The following is an 11043-nucleotide window of genomic DNA, read 5'->3' on the forward strand; positions in this document are numbered from 1 at the left end:
AAAGATAAATATGTGATGCAATGCATATGTTAATTAGTTTGATTTGACCTTTCCACAATGTGTACATATGTCAAAAGATCAGGTTGTATATTGTCAATGTAAACAATTTTTATTTGTCAATTTAAATAAATAAAAAATAAATAAATGCATCAGCATAATGATTAAAATCCTAGGACTATAGAATATGGAGTTAGAAGTTATCTAGGCCAGCTTAACAAAGGCCTTTTGGGGCATTGTGGCCAGACACCATTGCAGTAGATACTTTTCCTGTTAGCCAGTTAGCTCTCCCTTTTCTGGGGAGCACATAGGTCCCCACTGCTACGTGTGCTTTTCCTGAGACCTGCCTCCGTCTTACCCCATCTCAGCTGAGTAGACCAGCAGTGGGTACCCGACCCAGGCCAGATCGATTAGATTGCTTCCCTAGGATTTTTAAAATACACCGTCTTAGATGGTGAAACCCATAAAACGTAACATCCGAGTACTGTTGCCTGGCCTGAAAGGACAGAGGTTGAAACTGCAGACGAGGAGCAGGGCGGGAGACAGAGAGAGAGCCTCAGTTGTTCTCGGGCTTCAGTTCCTGGTTCCAGCTGTTCCTGGGTCCACTTGCAACTCTTACCCTCCAACAGTTTTCTCATCAATCCTTCCTTGGGTTGAACCAATAAAATCCCTCCCCATACAGAAATTGACACACATTTTCTTTTCTTTTGACTTGTGTTTTAGCAAGGTTTGGGTTGCTGTCAACCAAGACTCCTAAGTGCCCTATACTCTCTTAAACATGAGTGTGGTTCCCTGAGCACCTGCAAGCCAGGATAATCCATTGTGGATATTTCTTAAATCACTGCACCTACTCGTCCTTTAAGTTGAATATAGCTTCTGGGAACTTGGGAAAGAATACCGTGGAAAAATCATAGCGATATATTAATATATTAGACCAAACAGATTCAGATGTATTGTGTAGAAATTTCTAGTACAGATAAGAAGTGATAAATCTGGGTCAAGATGCTTTCATGAGGAAAATGAGTGAAGAGCCACTCAAGAGGACTAAGAAGAAATAAGACAAACAGTTAGCTTTGCTTTATAGATTTTTCTCTATATCCAGCATCCAGAAGTAAGTTTTGATAGTTTCCATTTGAGGGAGGGAAATGTATTCCCTCTTCGTCATCAGTGTCATGAAATAAGAGAGATGTGATAGTTCCTGTAAGTCAACAGACAGTCCTAAAATCAATTTAACAAGGCACAGAGAAGCACAATTACCACAACTGTGAGCAGCTGTGGAACCAGCTTTGGTTTCTTCCCACTTGGGTCTTGCTGTCACTAATCCAGGAAAAAGATTTCCAGGTTACTGAAGATAATCTGCTAAGTGGATTAAGATAACACCCACAGCAGACAATTCAATTACAGTCATGCATGGCTTAACGACAGGCATGTGCTTTGAGAAATGCGTCATTAGGTGATTTTGACATTGCGTGAACATTGTAGAGTATCCTTACACAAATCTAGAAGGTACGGCCTACCACACACTTAGGCTATATTGCTCCTAGGCTGAAAACCTGTGTAGCATGTTACTATGCTGAATACTGCAGGCAATTGTAACACAATGGTAAGTATTCGTGTGCCTAAATGTACCTAAGCAGAGAAAAGGGACAGTAAAAATACAGTATAAAAGATAATATATGGTACACCTGTATGGGGCACTTACCATGAATGGAGCTTGCAGGACTGGAAGTTGCTCTGAGTGAGGCAGTGAGTAGTGAGTGAGTGTGAAGGCCCAGGTCATTGCTGTATACTTTTTATGATTGGCAGCACAATAGGCTTATTTACACCAGAATCACCCACAAACATGGAAGCAGTGTGTTGCACTGAGCCTTACTACAGCTACCACATCACTAGGCCATAGGAATTCTTCAGCGCCATTATAATCTTATGGGACCACCATCACAAATGCACTTGATCACGGACCAAAACACTGTTATTCAGCGCATGACTATATTTACTCAAAGCCTGCAGTGTCGGCCAAGCCTTTAGGGAGGTTGCAGACTAATATGGGATACAAAAGTATAAGCCAATAATGTAACTAGTGTTCAGGGTCAGAGAAGTGCCAAGTCCAGAGGTCAAACAGCACAAGAGGGAATCTCCTGGAGGACAAGGATTCTGCATGAGAATTGTGTCACCAGAGCCTTAGTATCATGCCTGGCACAGATTAGGTACCCAATAAATGTCCACTGGGTGACTCAAGAATGGGTGTTTAACTTCAATCTGAGGAACAGCTTCACAGAGAAGGTGAAGTCTGAGCTGATGATAACGCTACCGCTTGTTTCTGAGGAACCTGGTATGCATTTTTCTATTACAGCCCTTATGTCTAAGCCTAACCTTGCATCCATGTCCAAATGAGGACTTTGTGGGTTTGGGGGCTGAAAGAGGAGGGAAAAAGTCTTGGTTGGGACCGAGCTCAGAGAGAGGATGAGGGGAGTCTACACTAGATAATGACTGAAAGGTCCCCTGCCTGCCCAAGGACATGTTTTTGAGCTCCTCTGGGGAGAGGGGTTAGAACCTGAAGAGATGTTTTCATGAACCCTGTTTAAGAATTAAAGGAAACAAAGATCTGGAACCTTGAAACCTCATCACAGGGAGAAGCAGCACCCAGGCCAGGCCAAGCCAGCATTTTCCTACCAAGGACGTTGAGGCAGAGGATGTGGCAGAGGGGCCAGGGGACCAGCTGCCCACCCATCCCTGGCCTGACGGGAGAAGAGTTGGTCTCGGACGGCCCAGAGTCACTTCTGAAAACATTTGCAATACCCCCTGAGGATACTCAGAAATATTTGGAATCCTTGGAAGCTCCCAAATTGCAATGAAAGTAAGATTTAGTACCAGCAAGAGGCAGGGCGGTGAGGGCGGGCAGCAGGGAGGGGCTTAAAGTTGCTTTGCCTATACTTTAGGTGGGATTTAAAAAAATCAATGATTCAAATAAAAAATGGGGTGATGTGGACTAATGTTGATGGAGATAATGGGGCGAAGGGTGGACACTAACACCCCTCTCTGCAAGGCTCCCTGAGCTCTGGCACGTCTTCAGGAGGATTTTGCAGGGGCAGGGATGACCTGCAGCTGTACAGATGAGGTCAAGCGCACAGCAGAACGGGTACCAGTGAGGCCACATTTATCCCCACTGCTTGTGGGCCCGAAAACAATAAGGTTATTATGCTCAACAAAACATTGTTATTCACTTCCATGTCTCCTTTCACCACTATATTCTGAGCCTCTTAGGGGTGGAACTCTATTTTGCTTTAGTTGTTTTAATCTCAGTGGCATAGCTCAGGGCTATGGCCCGTGGGGTCTTGGGAGCTGTTATACTGCATGAAAGGGAAGAACAGGGCACTGGCAGTCACTGAGCCCCCTTCTGTGGACCAGAAGGACAGCTTTCATACATTGTGTCATTTAATCCTGTTATCAGCACTTGGAGGAACAGAGAGGGACCGTAGGAACTTGTGACAAAGAGAAGTAAGATTGCTTTCTGAGAGTTAAACTGAGACATCATTGCGTGAAGGACCAGAGAAGAACTATCTTAACGTCATCTTCAGAGATAAATGGCTCCTAGGCCTGCACGACTTGATGGAGCCTGACTAACTGCATAAACTCAACAGAGAGCCTCAGGTTCTTGTGTTGGTTATTCAGAAGGATGATCAGATGTGGGCAGGGACAGAAGAACAAGTGCAGAGGCAAGTGCTGGCTGGGCCATCCAAGCACTGTCGAGAGAAACGGGCCAAAGGATTCAAGTCCCGCTGGCCAGGTGGTTCCTCTTCCAGGCCGAAGAAACCCATCTTCAGCCCAAAGTGGTTAGACATTTGATTCATCTAACGCCACACTCGTCAAGACACCTCTGATTACGACATGGTATCCCAGGTGGGTCTTCCTTGAGGAGGAGAAGATGCTGGTCACATGGAATCAGCTCTTCACACTGGCCCATGTGACAATTATGTCTCATAGTGTAAGAATAAACTGGCATCTTGAAGTTGATTTGTCTTTCCCCAAGGTCCACCCACAGGGAGGGCACAGGCTGGTGACATGTGGTCTAGTTCCCAGCAGAGCTGTTGCCCTTCGTGAAATAACAAACAGACACCCAGAGTTTCTGCACCACCCTGGAGGACATGGCTACCTGCATCGCACCCTCAGCGTGGCCCTGCTTCTTGGCAGCTGCCAAGTCAGCTGGTCCAGCTGATGAGGCTGAGAACCGGACAGTCTATTACCATTTTGACGACGGTAAGTTCACGACATAATGACAAATGCCACTTTGTGAAGCCTCTTAGAAGACAAATGGCTGGTGGCCCCCAACTGGTAGCAAGCACACTTTGCCGCTTTGCCATCCCATTGTATAGATGAGGAAACTGAGTCTGACAAAAGTAAAGTAACTTGTTCAGGTTCACAGGTGAGTCTTGCATTCAGAGGTGTCTGATTCTAAAGCCTATGTTCTTGCTAGTGTGCCATATTGAATAATACTTGAAATTTGTAGATGCTTTACAATTTACAAATAATTTTCCCCTACCAGTATCTCATTTAATCCTCACAAGAACTCTGAATAGTGGTGACAGGGAACCCAGGCAGCTTTGCACTGTATCCGGCGGTAGGCTGTGAGGGGCCCAGGCATGAGGGTCCAAGGTGAGAGGCCACAGGAGGGCACAGTGGGATCTAAGGGCTATGACCACAAGTTTTCTCCTTCAGTGCAGCCACTGAGCATGCATATGGACTAAGGCGGGTTCCTGAGGGTGAGAGTCAGGAAAGAAGGAGTTGGAAGTAGAGGAATGCATGGCTTACAAGAGAATTTAAGAACTGCTGGGAGCCCCGTTTTGTAACCCATATAGGAAAGAAGATTCCTGGCTGTTGGGTCAAAACTACCTGTGGCATCTCCAGTAAGCCCTGTGGCTACTCTCAGGGCTGTGGACACCAAATCATCCATAGCTCTGTGGTCTTCCAATCTTTGCTAAACTTCCTCCTACCACCCATGGAAAAACACTCTTCCTGCTCCATTCCGAAACTCCTGGTTCTTACTTATTTTCCCTACTGACTGGGTGGTGATGGGAAGGGGGAACATTAGATTGGGCATTGGGTACCATTTTTACCAGGTACACCAGTATCTGTGATCAAAGCAGCCTAGCCATTAGTATTCATGCTTTTCACAGAGGAAGACACTGAGGTTCCTAGAGGTTAGGGTTCCTGGACCTGGTCCAGTATCCTTTTCAGTATAAGGCAGCCCCAGGGAGCCTGCAAAGCCCTCTGGCAGCTTTTGTGAAAGTTCTGTTCCAAGGTTGCATCCTCAAAATTATCCCTGGTGTGGAACAAGGGAGACAGCTCAGGCAGGCTGTTCCCTTCCAGGTAACAGCCCTGGAAACAGCCTGGGACTTGCCTTTCCCTGCCCCAGGTCCATGCCTCTCCACACTCCCCTTTCCAGTGGAAAAAAGAAAAGCAATTCCATTTTTCAAACAGTTTCATACATAGGCACTCACACTCAGGAAGACATAGTAGCTAGCTATTCCTTTGCTTTATGTATTCTTTCAAATCATCATTTCATTTAGAAATCTAATCATATTATAATCTATTCCTGATAAATGAAACCTGCTAAATGGTGTGGATGGATCAGTATTCAGAAGGGGTGGCGGAGAGAGTTTATTGTCTGTTTCATCTTCTTTGCCCTATTGCCAAAAGATACCCTCAAGTAATTTTCTTAAAAGTCCATTTGCATCATATTGGAATGCAAGAAAAAGATAGTTGGTCAATGCGGTTAGTAGTTGCCTGACTGTATAGACTGAAACATGAAGGAACCAAAAGACTGTAAGGCTGCTTTGTGCACCAAGCAGCACCAACACACTACATTTTCTGTCCCCTTGCTGAGCTAGAAACCAGACTCTTCATGTATTATTGATTTAGATGACATTTAGTTTCAGATTCAATAGTGTGTAATACATTGAAATCCTTAATGTGTGCAAATAAAGATATTATGCCCTGAGAACATACTAACTACAGAGTAGTTGTCAAAACATTCTCTAAAAGCTCTCCCTAAATAATCTTAAACTACATAATGGAGTCATAACCTTATTTAACTCCTTATATAATATACAATTTTTATAAATCCTTTTCCTATAACCTTTTGAATTCTAATATGCCTATGCAAATTTCAAGTCTTTATTATTTATTCATAGTCCCTCATCTCTAAGCCATCCCAATGGGGAAAAATGTTGTCATGCAAGGTCATTAAGTAATTTAATTTTGATCATCCAGTACATGATACTTAATCTTCTGAACTTAAAATTACTTTCTAGCTGCCTTACAAGGCCATTAATGTCAGAATTTCTTAAAGCGTTCACCTCTATACAGCCACTACCAAACCACATATTGCTCACTCGTTTCTCAATAATAGAATTGAACAAAGGCAGAGCACCCCAATGACATGGGCATTGACTGAAAATAAACACAAATTTTAAAGGTTCTAACTCCAGGATTCCTAAGAGTGCTGTTTGCAATTTTTCATTTTGAAATGAAGTTTTCTTTTCAAAATGAAAGAAACTTCACCCATATCTGTTATGTGAACTTTGGAAAGTGAAAAAAGTCAAACTATGCCTTTCTTGACAGGGTCCCTTCACGACTAAGAAAATGGATGTGGGCAGAGGAGATTAGATCATTAAACACAGGAAAAACACGTTCAATGGCTGTCACTGGGGAAACCAAAACGCATTACCATTTTGTCATGACTTCCAATTCCTCCATAGGAATCTATTTAGTGAGGCAAAATCCACGTAATCCAAATGATGTATCTTAAAGCTAAACAAACATCCAAAGTGCTAATCCTATGTTTAAAAGTAATAATTCTCCCTAACATGATTACTTATTTGCTATTTGAAAATAATTGTCTCTTAATTGTACGAGGACTTGTATCAACAAGTTATCCTGGAGATGGGTAACTCGGAAAGGTTACAAACAACCCACTGTACCTGTTCCTGTAACTCCGATTCTCAAGCAGGAACAACTTGCTGTTTTCAGCTGGTCTGGAAATAGACGTGCAAAGAAACAGAAGGCAGGGGTGGAGGGAGTGGTTCCATACCTGTTCCACTCTTTCAGAGCACACAACTGCTCCTTTCCATCATTGCCCCCGCGCGGGGTTAAGCGGGTCGATAGAGTCAGGTTACTTTTCATTTGTGACTCCGTCAGCCAATTGGTTATCCCTCTGGAAAACACAACAGAGACAGAATAAAACATGCATGACCATCCAGTTTGCTATTACAAGGCATCCAGTGATACCAAAATACATGCTGCATCCACTTTTAATCCTTTGTCAACAGGTGCTTGGCTCAACCAAACCTACTTAGGGAACTGCCTCAGTGTTTCCACCAGGACTTTCCACTAAGAAACTATGCTAACCTCCTGATCTATGAAGTGAGTTTTTTCCAATTTTATTTTCTTTTTAATCTAAGGCCAGTACTAATCAATTGATTTAAAATTACTGGAAAAACCATGCAAGATTAATAAGGGAGAAACTTTAATTGCTCATTACATTAATCCAACTATTTACAAATTTCCACATTTTACCCTAACCTTAGGCAAGAGGCACTGAATCACAGTAGTGACTGAGGTGGTTTTAAGAAGTAATTTGGAGATATCTCAAAGAGCTAAAAATAGAAATAGCATTTGATCCAGCAATAGCACTACTAGGCATCTACCCAAAGGAAAAAAAGACAGTCTATCATAAAGACATCTGCACTCGAATGTTTATGGCAGCACAATTCACAATTGCAAAGATGTGGAAACAACCCAAGTGCCCATCAATACATGAGTGGATTAATAAAATGTGGTATATGTATACCATGGAGTTCTACTCAACCATAAAAAACAATGGTGAACTAGCACCTCTTGTATTATCCTGGATAGAGCTTGAGCCCATCCTTCGAAGTGAGGTATCACAAGAACGGAAAAACAAGCACCACATGTACTCGCCATCAGATTGGTACTAACTGTTCAACACTAAGGTGCTCACGTGGTAGTAATATTCACTGGGTGTGGGTCAGGTGGGGGGGGCGGAAGGGGTGGGTAAACTCACAACTAATGGGTGCAGACCGCACTGTGTGGGGGAAGGGCACGCTTGTAGCCGTGGCTTGGGCAAGGTGAAGGCACTATATGTAACCACAATGTTTGTACCCCCATAATATTCTAAAATTAAAAAAAGGAATTAAAAAATCTCTTGTTAAAACATATATTGATACAAAAAAAATTCATGTGAGATGACAGTTCCTATGATTTCAAGTAGTATCTTACAGACTGAAAAAGTCTTAAATGAAACAGGTTTTATTCCTGAATTTGGCCCTGTGGGATCTGGGAGGCTGAAAGAGAAGTTTAAGTGCTGCCTTGCAGGACAGGTAGCCAAGCCCGAGGCTATTTTGTGAGAGTGGTGCAGCTCACTCTTGCCTCTAGAGGGCGTTGGTTTTTCAGATACGGAGGAATAAAAGGCTATTTCTCATAGATCTGATTTCCAGCCAGAGTTTAGGAACCAGCCCATCATCACACAGAGAAATAGAAACAAAAACAAAAACAAAAACCCAAAAGCAAAAAGACTGAAGAAATTTAGAACCAAATACCCAAGTTCCAACATCAATTCAGCTTAAGGACAGTGTCCTTTGATGGAATGGAAATAGTTGCCATATTAATATGGTGAGATTATGGGTAGCTTTTTAAAAACTTTTTTCAAATTCAGTTGAATAAGAAATATTTTTAGTAAAATCCATTATTTTACACAATTAATCACTCTCCTTAAATCATTAATTTTTAATTTTTGAGAGTATTGCATAAAACATTAGCTTTAAAAAATTAAGTATTGTAAAACTCTTGAGTGAAGTGGAACTGTAGCTATGTTTCAAAGAGAAAGCATAGTTCCGTAATTAGCTACTCATTCAATAATTAGACACCTACTGGATCCAGGCACTGGACTCAGAGCTAGAAATATATTTGATAAACAAAAGCAAATACAGACCCGGAGTTTGTGGGTCAGAGAGTTATAGCCTTCCAAGAGAGACAGACAACAGAATAATCAAATGGTCACTCAAATAAGTGTAAAAGTGAAACTTTGGAGAGATGCTATAAGAACAAATAAATCAGTGAACAGAGGAATATCAGAGAAAGCTTCCCTGAACAAAAACAACCGCGCAGAGTTCTGCAAAGACTAGACGAAGGGGTTGCTATTAGAAGCAAATATATTCCAGGCAGGTGGAAGAGCATGTTCAAAGGCCCTAGGAGTTTAGATCGGAGAAGTGAGAGGGACATTCTGATGTGTGCTGTCACGCACAGGATGTCACTACATGCCTATACGTATATGGCTTCTGATATGTCATCAAAAGATACAGCCAGAGACCAACAGGGTCATGTTCCACTTAACCAGGTGAGGCTTTCTACAAGTGGTGAGTTGCAAGTGATGTTTGAAAAAGGAAATAACTCGTGGCAAGCACACAAACAATTCCTTGCTGCAAAATACACTAAATGTAAAAGCATAGCCAAGTGAATTATTAATGTTTTGAAGACGAGAACTTACAAGATCTTCCAAGAGTGAACCAGGGGGGCCAAAGGGGCCTTGCTGTGAGGTAGAAAATTAGAGAGAGAACCGTGTATATGTGGGGGGGGGGGGTGAGGGATGTTACATGCTAATTTTCCTTGTGTGTTCTAGTTATGGGGCCTTCACCGTTCCATTAGAGGCTCATAAGGACCTCTTATATCTCTCTCTCTCAATTACCACAGAGGGTCAGAGTTTATAAGAAATGACTAGTACCCCAGCACAGGATCTGCCGCAGGTACCAGATGAATTATCTGAATACTCAACCAAAACAATCTAACACATAAGCATTAGGGAATTAAATTTTATATCTCAGCAGGCTCGAGCACCACTCGTTTTGAACCTGTGACGTGCAGGGGCACATGGCTCCAACAGACAAACCCTGATCTGAAGACGAACAAGGCATCCAACGTGACAAACAAGGGCATCATTATTGCTATTGCTGTTGTTATCTTTATTACCTCTCTATGTCATTTATGTTGCTATTATTATAATATATGGAATTTATACCAGCACTTTGTATATTTCAAAGAGATAAGTCATCTGGTCAAGAGTCATTGTGTTAAGTGAATTTAGAGGGAAAAAAACAGGTGATTTATTTGATTGTATAAATTAAAAAAGCTGTCACTACCACTCCAATAGTACCTCAAACATAGCTATTCTGGCACTTCTTCTGTTAAATTAAGTGTTTATATGTTTCAGAAGAGCAAATTTGTTAATTCTTATTATGTTTCATAATTTTCCAAAGTTAAAATATGTCCCTTTTAAATGGAAGTTACAAAAGGGGACAGAATTTTAATGTGCTGGAATCTGTACATATGTAGAAAGTATAGAATCGTAGAAGGCTGAGGGGGAAGAACTAGACTGGAACTCTCTCTAGAATCACTTGGATAGATTTTAGGAGTTCTGATGCCTGGAGCCCACCCAGACTAAAAACCAAAATCTTACAGACTGGGGCTGGGCTGGGGCATTTTTAAGGCTCCCAGAGAGGTTCTAAAGCGCTGCTTGGGCCGAGAGCCACTGTGGACGCAACGTCAGAGAGATCTGACTGCAGAGAGCCCTGCAGTTGAGCAATGTGGAAAACACCTGCTGATCAGGCAGCTCTGGAGGAATTTTCCTCTGCCTGGGTTTCCTAAGAAAACATTTACTGAAGATAATGGCATCTGTGTGATTAAACACAAAATAAAATTTGGTTTAACTCAAGAAGGAGTATCCAAAAATAACATTCTTCTTTCTTAAACTTTGAGCAAGTTGCTCTCTTTAAGCCTATGTTTTCTCTATAAAACTGTACTAAAACATGAACTCTTTTTTTTCTACCAGACCTTTTGTAAAATGTCTACTACACTGTGCAAAGAATTATAGTAGGAGCTTTTATGTAGGTTTTTTCCTAGGGTTGAGGTCTGGGAAATTAAGAAGGTACCTTCTCCCTGGCCCCCAATATTGGAACAGAGTACACTGGAAGT

Source organism: Eulemur rufifrons, chromosome 3, assembly GCF_041146395.1.
Source record: "Eulemur rufifrons isolate Redbay chromosome 3, OSU_ERuf_1, whole genome shotgun sequence".
Taxonomy (NCBI): Eukaryota; Metazoa; Chordata; class Mammalia; order Primates; family Lemuridae; genus Eulemur; species Eulemur rufifrons.